Raw genomic sequence first — 13,702 nt, forward strand, 5'->3', positions numbered from 1 at the left:
AAAGCTACCTAAATAAAGCTCTCTCAAGAATTTGAAAATGTACATGTGTACTTCCCTTCTGGAAATGTGCTGTCTTATTACAATGATATGTTTTCAATGGCACCCCAATATATTCAATTTTTAAAAAATGGCATGGTGTCAGCACTTCCCCCCAAGCCCCACTACAAATATAAAGATTCAGAGATAAAAAAATAGGTTTATATCTCTAAAACTAAACTATGGCAAATTATTGTATTCCAAATACTGAGAAGTGATCCCTGGGTTTTGATGAAATATAAATGTCACAGTATAGTTCCCTTTTCAGGTTACTAGACAAATTCAGATACTATTCATAAAATAAGATTCTCTCCAAGGAGTCTGTGTGCTGTTTGGGACCATAGATAATCTGGGATCACTCGCCATGTCTTCTAAAAATGCTCTAAGGGAGATTTATCCACGCCAAATACAGGTGTTGGAACATTTCCTTCTGGCATGATAGAGGTTCTTATATGCTTTGTAGAACAGACTATATTTCCATTTGCCCCCTAACTATAGATACTTTTATACTGTTCAATATGGTATAATAACAAAATTAATTGATATAGTACTGATGGTTATTTAAGATACAGGAGAATTTTTTTCAGTGTTTTTCAAACCACCATCCCCCTGCCAAAAAAAAAAAGTTTGCTTCTCTACCTTTTACATAAGGTTTGCTGTTTCCCTTGTAGAATTTACCGAGTTAGACAAAACACACAGTGGAATGATCAGAATTTAATTAGGTTTATTTGTTGTTCAGTTTCTTCCCTCTTATGAAGGAGTGAATCCCTAGATTACTCACAGACACGTGAAAATTAAAAAAAGAAACTAGAGAGGAACTTTTGTTTGTACTTCTGAGTTAATCATGTAAAGCACCTGTGCTTTTCCAAAAGCCACAAATCATTCTTTGTCTTTATTATGATGATGCATTAACAAGATGAATTCATCTCTAGAACTCTATAAACACTGAAGTGTGATAAATGGCTCCAAGAATATAACCTCCCCTGGATCATACTTGTTATTTAGAAATTCTCTGGGGAAACTAGAATCTTATAGAGGTATTATTCGTGTCCTGGTTATTCAACCAGAGGATTTAGTCTCCTCAGGAGAACTAAATATTGAAGGTAGGCTGAGAGCTGATCATTTTAATCTGGAAGATTTTTCATAAATAAAGGAAATTGAGTTTTAGTAATTGAAGCAAATTTTCCATGTGTATCATGCTGTTGTATTTCAGTAAGTGCTGAACTGTACCGTAAACACAGCAACTGGAGAAAAGTTCCTAGTTTTGAAAATATCCACTGGACTTAAATATTGTTATTTGCCCTAATGAACTCTCAAGCATATGCTCGTTGCAATTAACATAAAAGCTTTTGTGTAAAACTCTCTAAAACATATACTTTACATAAAAAATATAAACCAAATTTTATATGATTATATCTTTAATTTTTCAGTGAGAGCTGACATAAAATATTAGTTTCAGATGTACAACACAGTGATTGGACATTTGCATACCTTACAAAGTAGTCACCCCATGATTCTAACAGTACCCTTCTGCATCACACAGAGTTATTACAATATTATTGACTATATTCCTTAGGCTGCACTTTACAATCCCCTATTATTATAACTGGCAGTTGGCACATTTGAATCATTTTCACCTTATTCACCCTTCCTGCAATCCAAAATCATCTTCTATAATTCTCTAACACTTGGGTAGCAAACAAGACTTATTTAATGTTTTAGTATTAAAATAAGTATAAATTTATCATCTAACAGGTACCTGTAACTAAAGTAGCCTATATCTGAACTAGCTATAAGAATGTTTAATATTCAGCTTAGCACTGGCGTGTAAAATCTGTGAGTTCAACAGAAAAGGTTTTGGTCTCTTTACATTTGCTGACCATAAGGCCTACAGACAAAAATGCGATGGCGCTGAGGCGAATGACTATTTTGACAAACATTTTTGACACTATCTTGGGAGATCTGAAGCACCATACATTTAGAGCTGTGATGATGATTTTAATTTATAGTTCCATCATGTCAAGTTTCAAATAGAAGCATATCAGCAGACAAGAATAGAAGATGATTCAGTATTGTTGGCACATGTGAAAAAACATCTTCACTTAATCATACGAAAGCCTTAATTGGCTTTCTCTTGTATCACACAGACATCATGTTCGTAATCTGTTTAAAAATGGGTGTTTCATACCCAAATCTGAGTTATTGTGGATTGTTTACTCTCTTCTGGTTAACAGATTCCCTCCCAGGAATTTGTAAGAAAGAGTGGATGCAGAGGGGTCGGGCGAGGTATTGGGTTTCCACGTGGAGCGAGCCACAAGCTACTGTCAAGAAGAGGGTTTTCTGCACTCTGCAGAGACAAGGGCTATAAAATCAGTTATTGCAAATGAATTCTCAAGATTGTGCATTTCGTGTATTTTTTATTTTCTATTTGTGGATGCTCAATCAAGGTTTATATATATTTATTGATTTTCCAAGTCTGATTAACTTTAAAAACAACTTGAATCTTTATGCTTATCCCCCAAAAAATGTTACCCACAGTTAACACTAAAGTGATGATACCAAAATGACTGGTGGCAGAGCCGGATTTACAAGTCAAATGCTATCAGGGAAAAATTATAAACTCGACTACATATGCAGATATGATGGGTTTTAGAACAAATTGGTCTATTAGGCCAAAGTTAACAATTTGAGGGGGGCCTAATCAATCAACCGTAGGTATAAATTTGATTACATGTTTTTTAATTCAGGAAATTGTGCTGTTGTGTGAACATACTAAGTGAAGGAAATAAAGCCATGGAAGAATGTGCCCCAGGTATCAGGTGAAAACATACCCAGTGATACATAACTCTCCAAAGGCCACTTCTTTTTCCTGCTGTGGACACTTAGCTGGATAAAGTGGTCTATCATTAAGTGAACCAGCTAGAAAAATCCTGTAGTCGAAAGGAAAACTTTGTTATGGGAAACGCAGGTTAGCTCAAGATTAAGGGAGTGCAGGGGAAAGGCCTGCCTGTGGTCTCTAATACTCTTCTCTTGGAGTCAAAACTGCCGCGATACACGTCAAATCCTGGCCTTGGCTGGACCTCTGAGGGTCGTCTCGTCCATCACCTCGCTGTTAGATACAATTGCTTTAAACCATTCCCCAAGGAAGGTACCACATTCCTCTGCAGAAAAGAAATTTGATTCTTGACAAGCAAAACTAAGTATTTATATTTGTTATACACATATACTGCTATTAGATATTTGATATATGTATAACACATAACAGATACACTTGGAAATAATAAATTTCCAACCAAAAATAAGTTCGCAAATGTAAGATCAAGTATGTCTTAGGGGTTTTTTTTCCTTCCCATTTTATTCTTTTGTTTTCTACTGTATGAGTTATCTTTCATACCCATTGTACTTTTATTAAAAATGTTAATACTCTGCATTCCTGGAATTCCCCAGTATTTGGATCTTTAACTATCTATTACAAGCATAATGTCTGTAACCTACTAATGACTCACAAAAATTCTCAAGTTAGCAGTTTCCAGACATCCACGCCAAGAGTGGCACACACCCCTGGGTCTGTAGGTAGTCCTGCAACAGGCTCACACTCGCTTCGGTGCCCCCATCGCTCCCTACCTCACTTGCCCTGCTGCCTTGCACACAGTCAGCATTTCCATGGTTCTGCACCCTTCCTATCCTTCTCGCTTTCCCTCCCAACACTAGCCTCCCATGTGTGAAAGACATTCCACTGGAAGAATGACCTATTGTAGCATTTTATAAAGCTATTTTAAACACATTGACATAAAGATGTCTGCCCAGTCACCTGCCCGTAGAGGTTAAGGGAAATGAGTTTGAGATCAAAGACGTATATATTATTGCAAGTCCCGAACATGGCTAAGTTCTTAACCTGTCTTTAGCTTATGTCCATTTTCAGCGTCTGCTATCTCCACTCTCCTACCCTCCTTATAATTATTTGAATATTTTGTCTAATGGGTGTCCCTCACAAAAGGTATAGTTTTGAACATGTTATATACTTTTGCTTGAAGAGATGGTAATTTTCAGAGCAGCAGTGTCCCAGAGGAGCAACTGGGAATCTAGCGGTAATTCGTAAGTAAAGATCCGCCTCTTTTTTCTATGTCAGATAAGTTGGCTGGAGAGGGCACTAAACTGGGTTCTAGGGGCAACTGCCCCATAATCCGAACCGCGACCGTGGGCAAGTCACGTAATTCGTCCAGGCATTCATCTGATGCAAAAAATTAAACTATTTGACATCTAAGGCCTCTTCTTTCCTTAAAAAAAAAAATCAGTGATTCTATTACTTTTTTAATTAAATAAGGTTATAGGGCTACCCTATCAAAGGAAATCACTGTAAAAGTTAAAAATTATAGTGAAATATTTCAACCATGAAGCTATTTAAATGTCAGAAATGTGGATATCTGGGGAATATTTCTAACCAGCAATAATCACTGCTTTGTTATTCTTTCCATGTGCACTTCATTAAAGATGCTACATAGGTAAAATTCTCTTTTTATATGTACTCTATTGGCAATGCCAGTTAAAATTTAAATTGCTTATTTTTAAAGTTGTTTATAATGTCAATGCATTCTTAACAAATGCCCAAATGATAGTTGCTAGGAGAGAGACTAAAATGCCAATAAATGGTCTTAGAAATTTCTGAAATATCTAATTATGTATAGATCCAGACCATTCATGCTTGGCATAGAAGTAACTGCTGGAAATTAGAATGGTCTGACCAATACATGCAATTAAGTGGCCAATTTTTAACCCTTTTCTAGGAAATGGCTTTTTATTATGAGCATTTTTAAGCGATATATTTAATCCAAAATCTTTGACACTTCCTGAAGACCATTAAGTTCTCAAACACTTAATTTCATTGCTACAGTAACATAAAAGAACTTCTACATTCTTTGTGACTAATTTTCCCTGTACTACACTGTACGAAGATTTCAATGTGCGTGTGCGCGCAGAGCTGTGGGGACGGCAGATGGAGCCGTGTGAGAAAATGCCTGCCGTGACCACGCACCGTTTCTGCCGTTCCTTGGTCACTGTCTCTCAGCACCAGTACCTTGACCTATGTCCTTCCCCTCTTCAGCACATGCACGTGCACACTTAGTCGTGATTCTTTCAGAACAAAAGGAAAGAAAACCTGACGATTTCAGGGAAGGATTATAGACTTGAAACAGTATGAATTTTGTAGTAGTGGAAACTTTTAAGAAGTATTTTCATGTTCTAGTCACAGGAAAATTTATGGAGGAAGCAGATATTTTAAATCCCAATTTCCAGGACTAAATATAGTATAAAAATTATTATGCGAGGATATGATCCATCCATTCTTGATCTCAGCCCTCCTTTGCAAAGTCTGCGATGTAGCTAAGGGCTATTGCTTCACAAACTCCAAGAGAACTCATCTTAGAATGTCATTACGGATGCGTATCTACAACGCTGGAAACCTGATTATCCTATAATGTTCAGAAAAATACTCTTCGTAAGTAGATTTCTCCTATTTCTTCATTACTCTCCATGACTGTCTACTTCCAACAGAATTGTATGTAATCAAGTTATTCTCATTCACATTTATAAACCCTGATAAAAAATGTGGAAATATTAGTTTTCTGACTCAAAGCACATTTTGAATAGACTGTAGAATATCTTACTAATCAAATCTTTTAGCAACACAAACGTCAGCCATAGTTTTTGTATAAAGGCATTGAATTGGTCACATTGTTAAATTCTACTACAAGGTACCTATACTTTTTCCCAGTATTGTGTCCTACAATAGACCTAATAAACTCTAAATTAAATAAGACAGCCAATGAAAACTGAGAACACTTTTTGTTAAAGTAATTTAAAATACTGCCATTAGCTAAGCGCTGATGTATCAGGCACTAAGCATTTCACAGAGAGGAGCCCATCTCACCCTCTGAGGAAGGTATTGTAATTATCACCATTTTGCAGATCAGGAAACTGAAACTTTAAGAGCTTAAATAATGGTCCATAAATTCTAGTTCCACCTCTATAATTGAGTCAGTGGTCTGGCTCTGAATCACTGTCCCACACTGCACTCCGGCAGTGTACTTATACTTGGGTGCTCTTTGCTTTGTTACCATAAAAATGCAGCCACTCATCTTAATTTTCAAAAAGTTTTGACTCCAAGTGCCAGCACATGTAATAGCACGCAATTTTCAGCGTAACTCTGGAAGTGCCCAAGAATTCTTTGCTCAATTTCCAAGCTCTTCAAGTTGCATTCAAACTCTTTAATGAGCTCCACTCCCGCCCCTCAGTGCAGATTAATTAGGTCACTAGGAGCAAGGCGATAATCACTACTTTCAACATCAGTCACAGTCACTAGGCCCAGTGGTTTAACAGTTGTTCTCAGTCCCTAGAGTGCATTAGAATTTCCTGGGATGCTTGATGAAAATGCAGGCGCCTGATCAGCCCCAGTGATCTGACTTGGTATCTCTGGCCTAGGGACTCAGGTATCTGCATATTCACAGTCCCTGGTTATTCTGATGCAAAGTCCATGAGAAATCACCCTCTGGGGAACACTAGCTTAAAGAGGAACAAGAAAAACGAAGGGTAACAGTGGTTTCTGAACACACAGTAAAAGTTTTCAAAAATTCCTTCCCAGTTCTAAACTGTATATATTTAGCGATTCCAGAAAAATGCTTAAAATTTTTCAAACATCCCCCAAGAATGAAAAAACCTAATGTAACGAAGAATGACACAGTCCATAGATCATTAACTCCAAAGCATGTGTTGGGGAGATGGCCAAGAGCTAATGTGGCCTGCTTTTATTATTTCATCAATGTGGAAAAGATGCTGCCAAGAGCCGAGGGGACGTTATCTTTCGTACCCACTGAGACAGTCTGTAGTTTGTCCCCCACCAGTTACAACTAGGTGGTAAGAATTACACATGATTACACCACTTAGGAAAGTGAGAAGAAGAAACACATGGGTTATTTTTATTCAGGATGGTTGATTTGTTGTGATGAGAAACCAGAGAATTTAAAAGTACAGGAAGAACAAACCTGCAGGTGAGGTTTGGGAGAAAATGGGCAGCACGCTAGGTGTCAGCACTGACAACGAGCCCATCCAGCACAGCCAGGTCTGTGGTCCATGCAGAAAACACCAATCCGCTGTGGGAAGCTTTCCCAGTTCTATACATCTTAAACTCTTGCTCAGAATGCGCCACATCCACACCCCCTGAACAGCACACATCCCCCCCAAGAAATGCTCTGTGAACAGTGGGTATCAACAGATGCATGAGACACGACAACCTGCTATGGATCATTGTTTCTCTAGGGGAGGACACTTTAGGCATTGGTTTGTGAAAGTATCTCTGTGGCTACCACATTTTGAGTCTTTTAAGATATATGTTTAAAATACCCTAAATAGTCAAGTTTCCATGAGATCACTTTGGACTATTTGAAAATAATCAAACTGTTTTCTAAAAAATGTTTTCATTTCCTAGCATATCTACAAAAACCACATCCACATTTTGCATTGTGAAAAACTACAACAGGAAAAACAAGTAATATACACAGATGTCATATCTATAATAAAACTCTTAGCTGTACAAAGATTATATAAGAATATGACAAGTAATACTGGTTGCTGATACATAAGTGAGAATATACACTGGTTTACAGCAAATGTGAACAGGAAGACGGAAGATAATTCTTCATTCCCACTTGACTCCACCTGTGGCATATACTTTACTTGGAGTATGAGAGACAAAGAATACAGAAAGAATATCAAGAGGCAAGCCAATTTAAGCTGATGCAAAATTTTAAAAGAAATACATGTCTGATATACATAAAATAGGGATGATTCGGGCAGTTTAATCAAGATTAATGTGGTTCACTTAATAAAGAAATCTCAGTAAATCTATTCTAACCATGTCTAGATAGGCAATCCTGAAAGCATATTTTTAGACATCTCTGCCAGCCTCCTTCCAGCTTCCCTCTCCCTATCCCTTCCAATCTCCTCTGACCTTTGGGGCAGGGACAGACTGAGCAAATTCACCATACTTACCGCTCTCCAAACCCAGGTATCTCTGTGCTGTTCCATTCTGGGAGCATGGGGACCAGAAACAGCTGCCATTTCCATGTGTACCTGGTTTCAGACTAACCTGAAACTATCGCAGGAACTGCACTGAACAGGCAATATGTTATTTGGCTGCAGTCTGCTCTAATGCTTTAGCATCTGCTCACATATATTATTTAAAATCAGACAAATACATAAATTGTTCATGTAGCTCAGATAGCTGGGTGATAAGCACCTAATAAACGCTAGGGGAATATAGCTAGATATTCATTTGAATTGCAACAGACCAACAAATATGAATATGATTTGGGATATCATAGAATCATTTGTCAAAATGGAGATAATATTGCTTTTACTGAGAAGGAAAAATTGAAAACAGTGAAAATGCACCTAGAAAAAATTGCAGGGAGAAACTCAGTGCGTCAGGTTTAACCTGTGTAGGTAGTGTATACACACTGTTAAAGACAGATTCCTGTGACAGTAGAAGAACAGTCTGCAGGATGACTCACTAGCAGATGGGCCCACTGGAACTCATAATGATCAATACCAATCAGAAGCTGATGATACACAATCCACCCTTTATTCTCATGTCTCATCCTAGAGGTTGGCATTTATTTCAGAATTCATACATTTTTAAAGATGCTCAACTATTGGGATAGAAACTGATCTACTTGGCTTATTTTATGTTAAAAAAAAAAACATGTTTCAGCCCATGTGGATAAACTAATACCTAATTAGAATTCATCAAAACAGGTTTCCACTGCATCATTTCATAAAAACAGATGATATGTCCTCCCTCTTATTCAAATGATGAAACATCTGGACCATAAATTTAATCGTACAATTGACATATCTACACAAAATTGTTTTGCTATTGACTATATTTAGTCACTAAATGGATTAGCCTGTGTATATAAAATTACCTCCATAATTATCAAGAGAATTAAGGTTAAATAGATGAATATGATGAGAATTCTAATATTTGAAAACTATTTTTACACACCACACACAACTTGATTATCATTTTTAAATGCTAAGATTATTTTAAAGGAGCTGCTACATACTAGGCATTAAACACGTGTGCCAAATAACTAGGAGGAAAGGAGGGAAGAGGAGGTGGAGAGGAAGACTGATTGATTATAGAAGAAACATTAATCAGTCATGTCTGCCTTACAAAAAATCCCTGAGGGATTTGATTGTAGATTCATTAGCAAAATAGAGAGCTCAACATTTATTATAGACTTCAGTGGTAAGCTTTGATTCATGAAATAAAGATGTTTCTCCTCCTGGTGCATGTGTTGTACTTACTTTATTGAAAGTGTATAATGAAAGGAGGAGAGTGCAGGAACAATAATCAGGGGGAGAAAACACGATTTACGTGGATGCATTATCATAGCAAAAATAAAGTAACTTACAGGAAACTTAAAATGCCATCATTCCACACTCAGTAAAGAAAACAAATATTCAGAGTTTCCTAAATTACTCCTCAGCAATAAATTCAGGAAGACTTATATTCATAATCCACAAGATAGCCATTAACTATTTTTGTTATATTATGGCTGCAAAATACTCAGTACTTTGTACACTAAACTAGTTATTGCACCTAAGAGTATAATGTTTAATTAATGTTCAGATAGGACGTTGTTATAATCACTTCTAAACCAAATATTTTAATACTTCAGAAACTGAGGTATTTATTATGTTGACCGTCTTACGGGGCTCGGAGTATGATAACAGATTTCACGTTAACTGTAAGTGAGTTCACTAATGATGGCTGGTTTTCCTCTGAGATCACCTCACTACAGAAAGATTGATGTGGTTTCTGCCCTTAAATGACACTTTCTATTTCACTTGAATACATATTAGGAGAATATAATTGATAATTTTGCAGCATATTTAAAGTAAATAGTATGTCAGAGTCACCTTATGAGATTTTAAAAATATAGATGTGCAGCCTCTAACCCAAGAGAGACAGATGGTTAAAGGTCAAAGGAAGCAATTATTTTTAAAAATTTTCTCAGGTGAGAGTTTTGCACTTGTACATGCAGAGCTGTGGCACAGTCGTGATGCCCGTGGAAGCCAAAGCCTCACCTCCCGTGGCCTCTCCGGCCAGCCAGGCACCTCGGATGAGAGCTGCGCCCAGGCCAGCACCAGCAGCTCAGCCACCAGCGCCAGCTCCACCATCTGCTGTGTGCTCACCTGCTGCTGCCCGCCGGCAGCCAGGTCTCATGGCCCAGATGGCAACCACTGCAACTGGGGTGGCTGTGGGCTCTGCTGTGGCCACACGCTAGTTATGCAATCGCAGGGGGCTTCTGGGGAGGAAGTCATGCTGAGACCTCAAGGCCTGACATCACTCCAGGAGCCTCAGGGGACTCAGCCTGCGCATCAGCAGCAGTTTGGCCCTCGCCACTGAGATGAAACAGTGTTTGGAGTGTGCAGGAACCAGAGTGACCTTAAGCTTTGTGAGGGTTTCAGCGAGGTGCTGGAACGGTGCAGACTTGCAAATGGATTAGCCTAATCAGGAAGTTCGAATTGAAGAAAGGGAAAATCATCTCTCATGACCAAGTTAATTTAGTATAAAGATATAATGGACAGTGAAAGTATGAAACTACCAGTTTAACCTCTCCTCTACCGTTAAGAGTTTCCTTGCCTCAGAAGTGCAATGGAAGAGAGTGTTCTTACTATACAGAGGTTCAACGAGGTGGCATTGAGTGCAGGGTGGGGCAAATGTTTGTGTGGCCTCCTTAAACCAGCTTTTGTGATGTTACTGTTTGGGAATCAATTAGAATAAAGTGATGTTCTTCCCCAAAAGTAAATAAATAAAATAAAACTTTCTCAGGTGATACTAATCTAGTACAACACTAGGTTTAATGAACTCGTCATTCTTTTTATGATTGAAAAAAAAATAGAGCTCACAGAATAGAAGTTTTATAAACTATATATCCAGGCTAAGGGATAAAGTCACAGGTTAAATGGAGCTAACTGTGGCTCAAATACTTTGTGTGGCACTGTCTGAGGGTGAGGTTTTTCAGTCTGTCAACAAACACATGAGCATTTATTTAGTGCCAGGCACTATCATATAGATACTGGGAATAGAGAACTTAACATAATCCTAAGGAATTTATATTATGGTAGGGAGAGAGATCATAAGAACTTTTATATAAAAAAACCCTAAAAACAGGAAAAGTTTGCAATTACCTTGGTACTGACAAGCACTATGAAGACGACAAACGGAATACATGTTGTAGAAGATGCATGCAAAGATGTGACTTAGCTCTGGTGAACAGAGCTATTTGAGAACCTGGAGGGAAGTGTTTCAAGCAACAGGAAGCTAGCGCCAAGGTCCTGAGATGGGAAGAAGCTGTGTATGTCAGAGGAACATCTAAAAGGGTGACATGGAGACCTTGGGGCACCACCGGGAGAGTGTAGGGCATTTGGTCTGAGAGGCAGGCAGGCCGGCGTCAGCTCCTGCAGGGGCTTGCAGGTTGTGGGAAGGAGTGTGCATTCCAGCTGCACTGGGGAGGTAGCCATAAAATGGTTTTAAATGATGAGAAGGAGGTCCACCCGCACTTGGAAGTGATGCTCTGGTTGCTGGGAGAAAGTGCCCTGGGGAGGGGGTCAAAACCAGAGGCAGGACCCCCACAGCAGCAAGATGACAGTGGCTTGGAGCTGGGATTCTAACTGACCCTCTACATGGTACAAATAATGATTTTTCCATCATTCTTTTAGGACAAAAATTCCAAACTGCAAGTCTTAAATATGAGGTGGGGTGGGATGATGTGATTCATAAATGGTTTGTTTTATAAGTATACCTGATGTTCTAATCCCGACAGCTTCCAATCTAGGAAAAGTTTATACAGTGACTTCTGCTAGCACTGGTAAATTTTACATCACTATGTGAAGTTCAAATCTCTGAAGTTTGTGAGTCTTAGAAATTCTGGTGAATTTTAGTCTTGTAACTGAATGAGGCTAGGTTATGTTAACGCTACGAACATTAGATTCTGAATTGCTGTTTGAAGCTGAAAGTTGACCTTCTAAGTTGAATTAATTTCTAAATACAAAGTATTCCCCCTGTTACTACCGATTACATTCCATTTGTCGCTTGCTGGGAAAGCAGTCAGGATGCAGTGTCAGTCCGACCCACAGAACAAAGAGAAAGAACATTCGGCCGGGAAGGCCCTGGTTTCAACAGTAGGCTGAGCTCCTCTGAACTACCTGGGGAAATCTGCTCAGATGCGACTGAAGGAATTTTACCCTTTAGGGAGACAGAACACCAAAGACGAAGCTCTGCATCCATGGCAGTTGCTATCTGGTATTTGATAGCTGATTTTGTTTTTAAGTGAGTGCTGTCAAAAAAATCTTTTGAATTCTTGTGTGCAGTTGTTAACTTCTGGCTGTGTATTATCAGCCAACTTAATTTCCTGGTGAACAGGGACCAGGTGTTACGTATGGCTCATGGGTCTTAATGCCTATTATGTTGAGAAATATGTCATAGGAAGGCAGTAAATATCTGCTGAACAAACTAACAGTTAATAGAATACAGTCCCTCTACTCCAGAGGCCAAGAATAAAATAAAATAGGCTTTAAAATATTATGGAAGTAATGTTAACATATATAACATATGTTAACATATATAACATATATGTGTTAACATATATAAGTCAAGATGTACAATATTTTGTCAACAATGGAGACATATCGAAACATTTGCAAACAAGATTTATTGATGAAAATTTTCTGGGACAACTCATCTAAATTACTATTTCAAAAACAAAAGGTGTAGGTATACGAAATGGGCATGTTTTATAAACAATGAAGTTTGAAAAGAAGGGAGAACCTGGTATTAGGAAACAAAAAACCAAAATTTTTTCTGATTCACAGTGATGACTTCAACGGTATTTTTGTCACAGCCCTTCTAGCCGCCGACCTGTCTGCAGACCTCCACTCCAAATCACTGGCTGGTCAAGGCGACCAAAGAACCAGTGCAGTAGATTAAATGGTGGAATTTCAGAAAGTCTCCTCTGTGTCTCTGTCCATTCAGCCAATGTCGGAACACTAACACAGAGTCCGGCATTGCTGTTCCTGGTCTCCTTCGAAATTCTGGAATCTTAGAATCCTATTATTTCAAAGATAGAGAATTAGAATAAGGCATGAATGAGAGGATCCTCTCCTTGGTCTTTTCAAGTTTTAGAGGGTTTTTTCATAGTGTTATATTTAATTACAGATGGCTATATGACATAGTAACAAGTCATCTGTGGTATTTTGAATGGGTTTTCCTTGGGGGGGTTGCCTTTTAAAATGTCAGTCATTGTCTTCAGTAGATGACTTGATAAAAGATAAAGTAAAAATTCATGTGATGGTATTTAGAAATTATATTTAATTTTCTCTAGAGGTCAATTAAAGTGTTAAACATATTGCCAAAAGTAAAAAGTCAAACCTCCATTGGCTTTATTTATACCAGGAGGAGTCTACATTATTACATGATCTCATCTTCCACACCGTATCCAAAGAGGAAGCAGATGAAGTCTTACCAAGTACATTTGATGATTGCTGATGAATTTGTTTTCCATTTTCATACATAAATGAGTAAACATTAAAATTCTCACATAGT

General features: G+C 38.0%; 1 protein-coding gene and 1 pseudogene across 5 annotated transcripts in view; both read left to right on the top strand.

The window, feature by feature from the left end:
• The window catches only part of SYT1 (synaptotagmin 1), a 515,905-nt gene that overhangs the window by 453,134 nt on the left and 49,069 nt on the right, over nt 1-13,702 (top strand). The window lies entirely within an intron of this gene.
• Nucleotides 10,158-10,609, top strand: LOC112322157 (coiled-coil-helix-coiled-coil-helix domain-containing protein 2 pseudogene; annotated as a pseudogene).

Source organism: Desmodus rotundus, chromosome 3 (assembly GCF_022682495.2).
Source record: "Desmodus rotundus isolate HL8 chromosome 3, HLdesRot8A.1, whole genome shotgun sequence".
In the NCBI taxonomy this organism is placed as follows: Eukaryota; Metazoa; Chordata; class Mammalia; order Chiroptera; family Phyllostomidae; genus Desmodus; species Desmodus rotundus.